The sequence below is a fragment of the Peromyscus californicus genome, unplaced genomic scaffold, assembly GCF_007827085.1.
Source record: "Peromyscus californicus insignis strain IS unplaced genomic scaffold, ASM782708v3 Scaffold_10__1_contigs__length_136768540, whole genome shotgun sequence".
In the NCBI taxonomy this organism is placed as follows: Eukaryota; Metazoa; Chordata; class Mammalia; order Rodentia; family Cricetidae; genus Peromyscus; species Peromyscus californicus.
Genome location: NW_026294391.1, coordinates 21,053,612 through 21,063,371, shown reverse-complemented (window position 1 = coordinate 21,063,371; position 9,760 = coordinate 21,053,612). Strand labels below are relative to the sequence as shown.

Below are 9,760 nucleotides of genomic sequence, written 5' to 3'. Positions count from 1 at the left end.
CAGGAGTACCAGTGTACAAGTGCTTTGTAGTGATACAAAAACCAAAATGGTTTAAAAAATGCCCCCTTTGAAGGTAATTATTCTGCTATGAGATCACAAACTTTTAGAATATTGTATTCTGTGATCTTGTTTTGTTTTATCTAAATTCTGTTCTCAATCTATTCTCATCTCACCCTCCTTCCATTTCTCCAGCAAAGGAATATCAGAAAATTGAAGTTTAAGGCAGTTAAGTTATAGTATGTGCTTTGCACTCCAAGATTATTTTTCGTATTGAGTTGGCATCATCACCAAGCAGAGGACTTTTTTTTTTCTTTTCAAGAAGAGGCAGGATTGGGGCCTGGGGTGGGGGTATAGCCAGAACTGTGATGTCACAGATTGCTTTGTCTCTTGGGAAACTCATCCATCAAACCGTCACCTCTGATTCTGCGTAGGGTCACTATAGAAAGAGGCAGCATGCCTTAGTTTAGGCATGCTGAAGTGTGAGTCTGTCGTGGGGCTGCTGGTGTGAAGGCGATTCATTTCATTTCAAAGGCCCAGTGGCACTCTGCCCAACACAGGCACAAGCACAGCGCGCTCCTTAGAAATAATGACTAAAACCAGCCTTCCCTGTGAAATGTAGAACTGTGCCATCTGCTTGTCTCCTCTGTGATTTATTCGCTTCAGGGTTTTAAATGATGTAGTGAAAAGGTAAGTCTTCTCTTTAAAAACAATTTCTGTAGCATATTTCTCTTGAGTTATATGGAGATTTGAATTTATAATATAATAGAATTGTATAATGTAAGTGTGGCCTGTCCTGGGAATATAAGGTCAACTTTTTGTCTCTGTTTTTGAAAACAAAAAGACCATGCCTTACAGCTTAGCAGTTTGATTTTCTTTAATATTTTAAAGATCTGTTTTTTTTAAAATAAACAACAATTTTTTGTAAAAAAAAAAAAAAAGTAATCCTCAGTATGTTTGATGAAGCAGATATATTCATACTTCTGTGTTTGATATCCTATCTTCCCTTGCTATTTTCAGTTCATTTCCAGTTTAGGGGGTGAATTAAAAACAAGTAGCCATCATACATTGTCAAGGACTCTTTTTGGTTTAGCCCGATGTAGGCAGCTCCTAGCTGGTTGCTCCTTAACTCCTTGGCACTCTTTCTGTTCAGGAAGGAAACATGGAGCTATAAAACTCAAAGGAAGTTTGAAGCTGAGGCGTTCCCTGGGAGACAGCAGAGCTTCTGGCAACCGCAGAAGGGAGCGGAGGCTCACCTGCATGCCTGTTGCCTGTCTTAGCCTGCCATATTCCTGCACTTGCTGTGTGTTCTGCTCACAGAGGGTTGCAAAGGGCTGGGTTCGAGACCTCAGAGGAGTGGACTGACAGAAAGCAGGAGCAAGCGCCCGGCTTGAATGCCGTCCCTCCCAGTTCCCCAAGACAGACGCTTCTGCAGAAGTCATTTGGTGTGTGTGCCGCTTTTCCTTGTGAGAGGATTAGAGAATTAGAAGAGGGCTTTGTGAGAAAAATCCTGGGAGAGGTTGCTGGGATGAAAGCAAACAGGGAAGGAAGATTTCAGCTCTCCCGGTCCCCTCAGTCAAGTGGCTCTGAGAACCTCAGTTGCTTGGCCTCCAGCAACTAGGGATTTTCTTCCGTTCACATTGGAGACATCGGTAAGGCATTTTTTTCCTATGACACTAGGAAGCTATTGCATATGGTTGCCTTTTGAAGTGCAGGGTGGAGGGGCTGGGGGTGGGGTGGGGGGTGGGGTCCTAAGGAAGGAAGTTGGTTAATGATTCTGGGGACATCCTGCATTGTCTTTGCCTAGTGTGCGAGAAAGTCGCTGTTAACTGCACAAAGGGCTTGTGGCCAGAGCACAATTTTACTTTTCCCAAACTTGATTAGCATCACTTTTGAGTAATGGACTGATACAAAATGGGTGCACATAAAGACGATAGGGCCCATACTGGAATGCTCTTATCTATATGATAATCACATCTTAAAGCATTTTTATCTAAATTTGAACAGTTTAGGAGTATATCGCTATGGGAATTGGTGGTGGTAGTTGGGGGTATCTGGCCTTTCCAGAAAATTCTCAATTATTTATGTTCCTGGGAAAATGTATTTTACTGCTGTGTGTTTTGCTGCATTAATGACTAGAGCTGTGTGAGCCAGAGTGGTGGCTAATAACCCAAGTATTGACAAGAGTAAGTTCCAGGCAGAATGAGAACAGGGTAGAACATTCCCGATGACTGTGGGGAGAATGGAATTTGGCCTTCCCTGTGCAGTGCATCCTATTTTCCATTTGTTAAACAGAGATCTATGCTCACTGGAAAGAAGAAATGAGTAACCTGCCATTAGGGTCAGAGGAATATGTAGTATACCCATTCAGCATTTTCCAAGATTCTGCTGATCATACAGCCTTATTTGGCAACTGATGTTATTCTCTATTTCTACTCTGTTATTTTGGGAGTTGATTTTGTTGTTTGTATGAAGATGCAACTATACATTATTTATACTCCTTGTAAATACTATTTTAATGTATGGATACACATATATCCTTTTAGTATCTCCTGAGACACCTGAGCCTAAAGAGTTCAGAAATAATTTATTTTGTTTGACCCAAGGTATTCCATGAGCAATATACTGAGGGGTACATTCAAAGTTTGAGGGGGTGTATAGAGAAGAGAGCAGTGAAAGATCAGCTAGTCCAGAAGCCTCTCCTCATAGCTGCAACCAAATTCCTGAAATCCCTGTCCACCCCTCCCCCAACCTTAAGAACAGCATGATAATCTTTGTTGTTGATTCTTTGAAAAACTTTGGCTGCTGCCTAATGTAGGGGGCTTCCTGCATTTCTTCCTGCTTGTTAAAATCAAACTAAAACCCTTGCTCTATGAAATGTTCTGGTGGTAAATGTCCATTTTATAATCTTTGTGTTTGTGTAGTACAGTTACTTAACATTCCAGTTGATTCTGCTCATCTGAAAATACTGATCAAATGAAATGATCCCGCCACTAATTTTGCAGGCCCACAACTTTGACTTCAGTTGGAAACTAGAGCCATAGGGTTTTTTTCCTACTTAAATTGCAGTCTTAAGATGACCTAATTATTAGAATATTCAAAAATTGAAAATCTGTGTCATTCACTTGATAACACACAGGGTTTTCTAAAAGTATATATCTAAATAAATTTTTCTATATATGTATGAATGTGAAAACTTAAAAATATGCTTTAATATGAGCTAATAATTTGTCAAAAATAAGTCAATTTCCTTTCAGTTTCAGGTTTTCACTCTTTTATCGACTGAAAATGTTTGTTCAACCAAATAGTCTTATCTTCCACCTTTAGGAGTTGTTTACAGAACGTTGGCAGTTAATTGGGGGAGGGGGTGGAGTGTGAGATAACAGTAAATCTATCTGTGGACTGTGAGGATGCCTGGGCGGTTTGCAGGTTTTGATCAATGTCATTCACTATTCTCAGCCCCATGTTCATTCCACTTTGAAAGACTATTTACTTTCATCATATTTGAGCCTGAGAGCATGGGGCTTATTAGAATTGATTTTCTTTCCAGGTTGATATTTTAAAATACTTTGGCTGGTCATTTTTCACTACCGCCTTTGGAGATCCTCATTCATCTGGCATATATTTATTGAGTGTCTGTTGTCACCAAGGCAACCCGTGTTTGCTGTGAGACATGAAGACATTGTTTTGGTGGGGCTTGCTGCAGTTAGCCAAGGCCAGGGGCAGAAAGACAGTCTCTTGATGTCCTAATGATTATTTGTCCTCTCACATGGCTCCATTGCAAATGTGTTTTCAGTAATAACAGAAAACACAAATTCTTCTGAATTATTGATACATTAAACTCTAATACTGGCTACTTAGAAGCTAGAAGCTAACTAAGCTAATCAATAATCTTCTCACATTGCCTAGGACCCTTTGTGTGTTGTTCTCAATGATGGGCACTTAAATAATTTAAAAAAATAAGATTTATTCTGAATAAATCTAGCCATTGCACAAGCTGAGGAAATAAAGGCCAAATTCTTTTTGGTAAGCTTAATCTTAACACCTTATAAATTCTTATTTTTTTCTCAGTTTTCTTTGCTACATTATGTTTCTTGTTAGACAATATTTGTTAAAATGTTAAGATTTATTTCAAGAATATATAATTTATAATTATACCTATAAGAAAATAAGAATTGTGATAGGTAAATAAATAAATACTTCTTGGATCTACCATGTACCAGATACTCCCGTACTCCTTTACAAACGTATTCCTACCTACTCTTCTCAACAACACTAAAAACTAGATACAATGGCCATTTTAAAGATGAGGGAACTTAGGCCCTGTGTTGTTTAAAAAAATATAAGCAGCGCTGTTACTGGGCAAAAAGGTCATGAGACACAACAAAACCCAGTATCAGAGCTTTATTAGGGAGGGGAGAACAGGGATGGGGGGAGACGGAAGAGAGTAACCAAGCCTCGGGGGGAGACACACATGCAGAAAGAGAGAGAGAGAGTGGGGGGAGGAGAGAACAGAGAGAAGAGAGGGAGGAGTCTGTGTCCGGCCTTTTAAGGATTCCCGTGCACATGCGCAGGTGGGCTTACACCGTGCATGCACTGATTGCCGGACCACACTGCATGCATTTGCCGATCATGTAGCACACTGATGACGCAAGACCCCTTGCTTAGCTACTGAACTATGCATGTGCGGTCATGGAGCTGGAAAAGCAACAGAATCCTAAAACCCTGAGAATTTAAGAATGAAGTAGATCGTGCCAAGTGATTCCTAAGGTAGCAGATGAGGATTTGTCGTCTCTTCCACCAAACCACTTTTGAGCTAATTTCTCTGTTGCTCTCATCCCTCAGGTCTTTCTACTCATATTCATACCGATCAGTTAATTTCCACAGCTTACTTCAGATACTCTCTCCACTTGTCCCTTTCCCTGAATTTCTTTATGAGAAGATATGTGTAACTATGTACAAGGCAGGCCCTACACATACTTATGTAAAGAGAGTGCTTTTGAGATAAAGGTGGTGGTTCACGCACAGAACTTGGGAGGCTGAAGCAGGAAGATTGCCCCAAGTTTGAGGCCTACAGAATGAGTTCTTCAGTCCAGCCTGAGCAACAGAATGAGAGAACCTGTTTTTTAAAACAATGGGAAAATGCCTTTTGAATTTTCAAGGAAGAAACAATATTGTGTTTTAAAAATCCGTATGTTAGACTGGCATGTAGAGTACAGCTTATTAGTTCTTCTTTGTTAGGAGAAATGAGAGGTTGACTTGGGTTTTGACTATGTGTATCTGGAATTCAACAGGGTATCTGGTGAGTGCGCTAGTCCACATACACTCTAGGATGTGCATGTGTCTGCTCTGTATAGAGAGCTCTGTTTTAACTCAGCCTCTAGAATATGAACAGAGGAAAGCATGACATTGTAGAAACCTTAAAAATGCATCTTCTGTTCCTATCTGAAGTTCCTGCTTCAAAAAAATCTAAATCATATCAGACTATTAGAAAAGAATGATTACTAAATGACCTGATAATCTGGTATATTCATAGTGGAGTCATTAATTTACCTCCACGTGCTTACCTTCTATCCAAATGCTTTGTGTATCAACAAATCAGCAGCAATATATTCAAGAACTTAAAAACATAAATTTACTATATTCCTGAAAGTCTGAAGCTCCAAATAAGTGTAAAATCAAGGTGAATCACCAGCATAGCAGTATTCCTTCTGGAAACTCTCAAATAGAATTTAGTTCATTTCTTGTTGTATGGCCCTGCATCCCTTTGAGTTCTGTTCCATCGAATCATTTTCTTTGACTCCGAGTGTTCAGCCTCCCTCCTTCCATTATGGGGATTATTACATCAAGACCACCAGGCAGATGGAATAAATTATCCCATTTGATACCAAGGAGTTGGACATGTAAGTGTGCATATCTTTGTGGGGTACATTATTTTCATTACCACACATTTTAAACGTAGGTGATATTTACTTTGTGATCTTATAGACAGTAGACAGCTATGGATACACTGAAAAAAGTGAGAGTGCCATGTTTCCACAGTAGAAACTTTACTGACAGAGACCTTTGCAGATGGAGGCCAGCGAAGCTGGAGTGCAGGAGAGACTTTAAGAGAGTAACTTCTCGCCGGGCAGTGGTGGCGCACGCCTTTAATCCCAGCACTCAGGAGGCAGAGCCAGGTAGATCTCTGTGAGTTCGAGGCCAGCCTGGTCTACAAAGCGAGTTCCAGGAAAGGTACAAAACTACACAGAGAAACCCTGTCTCGAAAAACAAAGCAAAACAAAAAGTGTAACTTCTCAGAGTCTGCTGAGAAGATAAGAAAGACTTTGAGAGACATTGCAGACAAAGCTTTGGTAGAGTAGCTGAGAGTAAAAATTTATAGCTTAGAATAATTCAGATAAATAATGGGGAGGGAGAGGAAATGGATGAATCTAAGAATTTGTATGTATGCTGCTGTAAGAACTGGTGATATAGCACTACCTAGAAACACCTCTTCTCTCTTGTGACTCAAAATCCATCTGTGAAGACACTGATATTAGTGATAACATGTTTATTCAGTGTTTCACCTTATTTCAAGTATAATGCAATGAATCTTCATACCAATCCTCTTAGGTAAGTACCTCTATTATTATCATCATATTTTCAGAGTAAGAAATAGATTTGCCCTGGGTTGCAAATTTTGCAAAGGGAGAGAAAGGACTTGAGGGCTCATATCTTGGCTCCAGGATCCATAGTTTGAATTCTTATGCCTGACTGCCTTGTTATACTGCCAATTATAGTTTTATGCAATTTTTCCTGTAAGAATTATCTGTACATTTCCATGGTTGGGGCAAAAGAAGCAGTTACTGCTATCAAGATGAACAGAGGTTTGTTTATTTCTTTTACTTAGGAAAAATTCCTGTAGAGTCTTGGCCATCAGGAGGATGTGATTCACTGTGAATTATAACAGTTGCATGGAACAGTAGGACTGGACTGAAGGGAAGACTAGATATTTTCTACTCTCCTTGCTCTCTAAGAATTGATATGAACACTGAAAAAGAAAACCGATATTGCACTCATGAAAAATAGACTATTGAAAAGTAAATGCCTCCAAGGCCCTCTGGGTAATTCTGATGTTAGCATGTAAATCTTTTATATAAGGGCATGGACAGAGCCATGAAAGTTGAGGGGATACGATGAGTATGCATGGACATTTTCTCCAATCTTTGAATTACACAGTGTGCTATACATTTTCTAAGCATTATCCTGACAAATGCTTACATCAATGCTGAAAGACTATAGCAAAGTTTGAACCCCCAAGGTCTTTCACTCTGCTATGTGTGTACCTCAAAAATATTGAATTGAACAATCCAAACAGAATTCCCATTTTAAATTTATTCTTAAATACATCAGGAATCTTGGGATGATTTTTAATGTTCTAGTCTCTGACCTGATTGTCTTTATTATCTTTAATATTGACTGGCTGTGAAGATCTCAGCATCGATCCACGTAGGTGGTCCTTTAAAAAAAAAATCCTTGCCAGGAAAACTGAGTGTAAACTTCTACATTTTTATCTTTGTCAAACTATTCTGTAATCTCTGTAGAAGCTTTAATGTTAAATTATAAAACATTTGTTCCTGGGATCTATAAAAATTCCTACAGTGATCATTAGGGGAAAAGAACTCCTCACCAAGAGATATTACTGATGATAATATGTTTTTTTATGCTTTATTGTTAGGTCACCAGGAATATGAGTTCTTGCCAATTAAATTTGCTTTGGATTTTAGTAACAAAGACTTAGATTGTCTTAACCTTTTCCACTCTTCGGGTATTTAATAAATGGTTGCTTGATATCTACTACTGTTGAGCCCACATTTGATTGTTGCTTGCCATTCACATTAAGAAAGCTCTTCTTGCAGTTAAAGGAAAAGATACTAACAGAATAGCACAGCCATACCTGAACTCGTTGTTTCTGCCCACTTGGTCCAGAAACCTGGCTCCCATGCCCTACTTAGCCACTGGGGAAGAACTCCATGGTCTTTCTCATCTGCAACAGCAAACCTAGAGATTTTGGCTATATCTTCGTGACAAAAAGTGATCACATTTTGGGGTAGTTATATCTGTACTATCTAAACCAATACTATTTTCAAGGTAGTCTTCAGCTTGATTTAATGATAGAATTTCAAAGTCCACTTGTTCAACATTACTCTCTGAAATTTTAATTTACCTCTGAGTAAGAATTCCCAAAACTATGAGGTTTATTCAGTAGTTTGTTAGCCAAGCCCTGAGAGGTTAACATTCAGGATGATGCCTCTTCAGGCTTACTCCTGCTTACCTATGTGAGCAGAAAACTTCAGGGGAACCCTCCATTAACTTGTCCTGAAACTCATGTCAAGAAAGGGACAGAGTTGGATTGATCGCTCTAGAGTGTCTGGCCCTCTGTTCATTGCTTAGAGGAGAGTATCGTTAGTTAGTTTCAAATAATGTATAATTACAAAGTGGTGCCTTTGGGCATGGGCATTGACACTGGAAATAAGGCTTTGGGTGATGTATTGTGTGATGTCATCATTCAACTCATCAAGGCTTGAGACTGCTGAAAACACAAGCTTGCCCACTGAGTTTCACTTGCTGATACCTTTTCCTATGCCATATAACAAAAGCAAATAGTCTAAAACGCCTTGTAATAAGAGGAAACTACCTATCTTTGTTAAGTACATGAACTTTCCCTTAATGTCAATGCTTGAAGTTGAGAGCTGAGTAGCAGATTGGCAGGGAAAGTTTGTTCAGATGTATATGTACACCAATGGGGAATGAGACATCTCCTGGATTATCTTACAGTTCTTAAGAATAATGAAAGAAGAAACTCCACTGTTGAAACCTAAGTAAATATAGTTACCAATATGCTAATAACATCGGCAAAGATAAATAGCATGGGTTCTCAAAAATTACTTGAAATGGATTTCTAATACAAAGTTTGAATACCCTTACATTGAAGTTCTGTTGTTCTTCACTATATATCCACACTGCACACTGCAAGTGTCAACTAATAGTTGATTTTTGGATAATTTGTGTAGGGCATTCAATAACCTTAAGTTCAATATACAGGTGTAACTCTCAGTGCATTGAGGCTTGGAACTACTCAAAACACAAGCTTTCCTGCTGAATTTCACTTTGTTTGTGTCATATAACAGAAGCAAATAGTCTAAAATGTTTTATAATAAAAGTAAACTCATGACCTTTCCTTCAACTGGAATATAATATAGAGGATCAAGAAAAGCATGGGAACTGGAATAAATTTGGGACACAATAAGTATTGAAGCAAACTTTCCTAAATTTAAGCAAACATTATACACAAGTAGATTTGTATACTAAATGTAGGCAGAGGATCTAAAAGATACCAATGTATATTAGAAATAAATATAAATATAAATATAAGTTATTTTATAATACAAGCCCTAGTAAAGATTTATTGTTTATCTGTAAGTCTTCCAATGATACAATAGCACCATATACAGATATAGTCAGCAGTTACAAGTCTGTTTAAAATTCTGTTGTACTTCTTAATAAACTATTTTTTGAAAGGGTGGAGGCACACAATGATGTAATAAATAGTTATAGAGTAGTTTCTGACCCAGCCTGTCCCTTCATTGGATTCTAAAGCACAAGCTGCTTTTCTATAAAACCACATGCAATATACACTCTAGCTTTGGGATTGGACTAACCACTTTCTAATTTATAAATGCCGTGATTTCTACATTGTGGAATAACTTTAGTGAAGAAAACC

General features: G+C 38.5%; 1 protein-coding gene across 3 annotated transcripts in view; it reads left to right on the top strand.

The window, feature by feature from the left end:
• The first annotated feature begins 495 nt into the window (after positions 1-495).
• Positions 496-9,760, top strand: part of Mid1 (midline 1) — a 214,542-nt gene continuing 205,277 nt past the window's right edge. For 2 of the 3 annotated variants that reach the window (XM_052713065.1, XM_052712777.1), the window contains exons 1-2: positions 496-687; positions 1,151-1,649. The gene's annotated coding sequence lies outside the window, so the exon portion shown is untranslated. The remainder of the gene's footprint in view (positions 688-1,150; positions 1,650-9,760) is intronic. The other variant, XM_052712989.1, reaches the window with a different exon arrangement.